Genomic DNA, 6,000 nt, shown 5'->3' with positions numbered 1-6,000 from the left:
GGATGAAGGAAGGCCATAGATCTACATTAAGGTTCTTAGACGTCAAGGGTAGAGATGTGGCTGCCTTTCCACAAGCTACCACTCAATTGTATAAGAGTGTCTTGGTTTCCCAAGCCTCTATCTCTCTTTCTTTTAATGAGGGTGAAGTTATAGCAACTAATGGTCTCAACCCTAACCCTAATCTTATTTTTTTACTTCTTTCTTGATCTTAGATCTCATTGTGAACTTTAAGAACATATGATCATTGGTTTTTTGTCATAGGTGGTGCTTGTTGTGGTTTAAAAGGTGCCCCTTTGCAATTAGTGGTTACTAATAATTTCCATAGTCAAAAGGATTTGAGGGGCCTCATATTTTTCTCAATCAGTCTGAGGTTTTTTATGATTTTTAAGTGAAGATTTATCATCACATAGACCTTATTATTAGCTTTCCAACAAGCTAAGGCCTGCTCAATTTGGAGTTGAACCGAAGCTTTGGTGAATTTTTGAGTGCAAAGGGGGCGGCTGCCTTGGCAGTTTCAATAACCCAACTTTGAAAAGGAATTCCTCATTGCCACTTCATGGAATCATTTTGAAATTTTGGTAATACAAGATCCTTCAATTTGAGCTTTTACTTGCATAAATTGCATTAAATTTAAAGTAATTGTGAATTTATAACGAATTTTTATATGAAGGAGGATCGGCCACAGTGACAAGCCCAATGATCCAACTTTGAAGAAGCATTTCTCGCAGCTCGGCTACTAGATTCCCACGAAAATTGTAGAGCAAGAGCGTCTTAAAGTTAAATTTCCAACACAAAAAAAAAAAAAAAAAAAAAAAAAAAATTACTAGATTTGGAGCTAATTTTGATTTTCGGCAAATTTTGGAGTAGAAGGGGGTGCTTCACTCAATCCTAGGGCATTGTCAAGGTACTTCCGCTTGTACCTCTTTTCAATTATTTTTTATTTTATTTTATTTTATTTTTTATAGTAACTTATAACTTCTACATTCATTTTTGGCTTTAATTTTTAACTTTTAATCTTGTTCCTTTTATTTTTTATTTTTATTTTTACTTTTTACTTTATTTTTTATTTTTTAAACTTAACTTTTAACTTTTAATCCAATCTTTAAAAAATTTATAGTTACTATGGATTAACAACAATAACTTAATTAATTACTTTTACCATCAATTAATTAAGAAGTAAAAAATTATATATTTTTAAAAAATAATAAAATAATAAAAAGTAATAAAAACGACCTAATAAAATAATAATAATAATAATAATAATAATAAAATAAAATTAAAAATTAAACCAAATTATCTAATTAGAAGTAGATGAAAAATTTGTTTTGCATGAAGTTAAGGAGTGAATTATTATTGTGAATGTGAGTAATGCTAGAAGATTTGATTGATAACTTGGTGTTTTCAGAAGAACAAATAATAAGTGGATTAGAATTTAAATAATAGTTTTATTTTTAAATTCACATAGTTAATTCACTTATTGTGAGTTAGAATAAAATTCTAATTAATGGAGGTTTACTCCAGCTCACAACCTCCATTAAAAAAAACTTACTTATCAATTCTAGATTTGAACACTATCTTTCAATAGCTCTTTCTCCTTTTTTCTAGACTAAAATATATTGATGTTTAAATAAAACATAGTTTTTTAAGTCAGCTTTCAAATCTCACTTTTCAATTCTTCAAAGTTTTCCTACAACTCTCAATATGCTCAAAAAAATAGTAGCAGTAGGTATCCAAAATCACATCCTAACTTCAAACAACCATAACTCTCTCTTTGCAACTTCAAATCATCTATTTCTTTTATCCAAAATCTAGTCCAAAATACAAATTTTTTGAATCCCACCTCTAAACTTTGAATTCTACATCTTGTCTCAAATGGTCTGCCTTGTCTTGAATGGGTCACCCTAAAGTGGTTCAAAACTCCAATGTAGTCCCAATTAACATCTCAAAATCTATTAGGCATAATTTCTTATTAATAGAAATGAAGTCCTTTGTCACTTATCTTATCTACTCACATAGAATGATTTAGAAGTCAAAATATTATACTTTTGACTCCAAAACCTTTCTAAATTTCTTTCTAATAAATCTTACATTTTATATCTTTAATTACAAAACTTAAACTATAAACGTAAATAAATTATATATTTTTTAATTATATTTATTTTTTATTTTTATTTTTATTTTTAATTATATTTCAAACTTTCATAATATTTTACACTATTTTTATATATTATGCTACTTTTCAGTATGACAACGACTATTATCAAAAGACAAGAAAATTAAAGATCCTTGAAACTAGATTAGAAGCAAGAAAGGAATTGATAAGAATGAAGAAGGCTTCACTCTTTTATCTAAATATACTATCTACCTAAGAACTATATAGGAACATTCTATAGGATCTCCAACATGTGTCCAATTTATAAGATACATATTTTGACTTGTAAGTTAATTTTTGTATATATGCGCCATGTAATTAACTTGTACTATAAGCTTCTAATATGTTGTCCTGTTGTAGTTCAGCTATTATATGAAAATGATGGATGTAAATATATATATATATATATATATATAATTTATTATAAAATATGATGAGAGCCACATTATTATATTTTAATTAATCACAAAATATGATTAAATTACTACTTTGAAGTGGTTGTTTAAAACGGCTATTATTGAGGTTGATTTTATATTGATAATAGTTTTTATATATTAAGAGCCACCTTTATGAAACATTGGTGACTCTTGAAATTTTATTTTGTTTTATTTATTTGGTGTTTAGGACATCTATTATATAAATCTTATAAAAAAAAAGATTAGAGAAAGATTTTGATGGCAAAATGAATATTTAAGATATCCATATAGATGAATGGAGATGGATGATAAAAATCTCTATTGCTATTGGCCAAAAGGCATGCCCAATGGACTTCAAGGAGGCTGCTTGAGGCCTTATTAGGAATTAGGATTATTCTTTAGAGGCAATTCGAACTTAGGAAGCTAGAATCAGAGAGTTTAGATTTTTTACTATGGTTTTGGTGCAAACTTTGTGTAATTTGGAGTTTTTATGAGAAAGATATAAAAGCTTAAAGTTAAGGTATAGGTTTTGTAGCTACTATCACTCTTTTGGATATAATATGTGCATACAAAATACAATGAAAGTTCAAAAACTAGAATTGGAGAGCACATTTTTTACTATACTTTTTTTATAGTATTTGATAAATTTTAAGCTATGATGAAGTAATTATAAGAAGTTGAAGTCAATACTTGCAATCTAAAGGCAATAAGTGATACAATTTACTAGTGGTTGTATTTTGAGCCATATCTTGAGCAATTTGACAAGTTTTTGGCTAAAACTTTCTAAAAATGTGTATTGTCATGTTAATAAACTTTATATGCAAATTTGGTGGCACTTGAAATTTGAGTTTTTGAAATATAGAGAAAATAGTGTTTAGGTGCTTATAAATTAGGATTTGAAGTATCTACTAGGTATTCTAAGATGCCAATCAATCTATAGTAGATTTCTAATTTGTTATTTTATAATAAAGCTTAAGGATAAATTATACATTATCTAGAAATTTGAAAAAAAAATGAATAGTTGGATCAAGAGATATGAATTTTTAAAATTCAAAGAAAAAAAATCTTTATGGAAGAAAAATATTCTGAAGGGATTTTACTACAATTTGGATATTTTATGAAAAATAAAGGGATTTTTGGAAGCTAAGACTTTATATATATGTTAAAAGTAGAGATTTAGAGCTATGAAAAAATTATAATATAAAGATGGTGTCACGGACCAAAAATACAAACAAGAAATCTAAACAAGATGTTCAAGAAGAAATGACAAGAACTAGATTATCAGATGAGTACAAGAGCAACGCCAAGAGAATTGAGCTAGAGCTTCAAGAGATGTGTTGTGGAGACTGAAGAACTCTTCAGCCTCGACTCCTATATATACTACTGGCCTATGGTTCTAAGGAAGCGCATCAAGAAGCTTCCCAAGAACTATGAAGCTTCTCGAGCAACTACCCAAGAGCTAGGAAGCTTCTCAAGTAACTTTCTAGAATCTACTAGAATATTCTAAGAATCTTCTAGAGCCTTCTAAGGAAATCTTTAGGGGATCTTAAAAGAATATTTAGGGAATCTTTGAAGAATATTCTAAGAGAATATTCAAGGAATCTTCTGGAAGTTTCTAGAGACTTCTTTCTAGAAGGTTCTAGAAACTTGTCTCTAAAAAGGTCTAAGGACTATGTCCCTAACATCACCTCCTCCTTTAGCTTCGAGGTCTCCGAGAAGCAATGTTATCGTTAGTCAATACCAACACAAGAAAATGAAGATCTGTCGCATAACCTCTGCTATGAACTCCAATTGTTGTTCAAGAAGCAAGTGATTCAATGGTCCTTGAAGCCAACGGTAGTGGCCCACGCCTTCAACTTCTGACCAAGCATGAACCTCCGTGTCTTCATTGTGAAATTGTCCTACAAACACTCCTTCTGGCTGACCATTGTAGGCAGGCTCGACCTCAAATACAATCACCAGCGATCTGTTGCTCGGAATCCTTCGACGTCGTCGTGGTGCAGGCGGTTCTTCATCTCGCGGTCGTCTTCGTGAGCTAGTTGCTTGAGATGACATGACAAGTGTAGTATCTTGGCTATCCATATTCAAAGGCTAAAACAATAAGAACAAACTTGGGCTACTAACAAAGTTCTACGCTATCTTGGAAAGAATGACTACATCAACTATGGATTTTGGTGGTGCTCTCTCCTCTTTTCTGTTTTCTGGATGAGCAAGCTTCAGTAAGAAGCTATCGTCGAACCGGCTTGGGTTTCTCAGGATATCGTCGATGAAACTCCTGTACCTTTTGCGGCGCATTCGCGAGATTTTCGGCCGGCTCCCATGTTCGTTCATTAATATCGTAACCGCTCCAATGCACAAAGTATTCTAATTTACCCCGTCTTTGCCGTGAATCCAGGACCTTTTCCACCTCGTATTCTTCGTGGTTCTCTATTTCTATGCTAGGTGGTGGACATTGTACTCTTCCAAGAAAAGACGATTCTCGATAAGGCTCCAACAAAGAAACATGAAAGACAGGATGTACCTTCATAGTAGCTGGTAACTCTAGACGATACGCTACAGGATTGATCTGCTTTTGGATAACAAATGGTCCCAATCTCCGATAGTCCAATTTATCACATGGCCGCTTGGTCTTAATATTTCGTCGAAGCAGCCAAACTTTGTCTCCAATCGTGAATTTAGGTGCCTGATTCTGAAATTTGTCCATGGACGCCTTGTAAGATTTTTGGGCAGTTTGCAATTGAAGCTTCAATGTAGTTTGAAGCTGCGAAAGCTCCTTCACCAATCCTTCAGCTGCCGGATTGTTAATCATTGACGAATTCCATAAGTCAAGCTTCGGATGGTATCCATAATTGGAAAAGAATGGCGTTTGTTGAGTTGACGCATGAAGGGTGTTGTTATATGCGAACTCGATTAGTGGTAGATATGCAACCCAATCATCTTGTTGATAGTTGATGGTGCAACGTAAATATTGCTCTAAAACTTGATTCACCCGTTCTGTTTGGCCGTCCGTTTGAGGATGAAATACCGAAGAAAGCTTGATATCCACCTTCAATATTTCAAAAAGAGATTTCCAAAACTTTGACACAAACTGGGTTCCTCGATCCGATATGATATCATCTGGTAGACCATGATATCGATACACATTATCAAGAAAGAGTCTTGCTGTGTCTTCGCTTGACGATGTGTTCTTGCAAGGAACAAAATGTGCCATCTTTGTAAGTCGGTCTACGACAACAAAAATGCTGTCAAATGAATTCGATGGTGGTAGATCCGTAATAAAGTCCATGGAAACCGAAGACCATGGTCGGCGCGGAATAAGCAATGGCTGTAGAAGACTATAAGGCCGATGTCGAGGGTTTTTGGATCTTGAACAAATGTCACAAGATACAACAAAATCTTTCACATCCTTCTACATTTGAGGCCACCAGAAGT

Source organism: Physcomitrium patens, chromosome 4 (genome assembly GCF_059467195.1).
Source record: "Physcomitrium patens ecotype Gransden chromosome 4, ASM5946719v1, whole genome shotgun sequence".
In the NCBI taxonomy this organism is placed as follows: domain Eukaryota; kingdom Viridiplantae; phylum Streptophyta; class Bryopsida; order Funariales; family Funariaceae; genus Physcomitrium; species Physcomitrium patens.
This window is presented reverse-complemented; position numbering follows the sequence as displayed.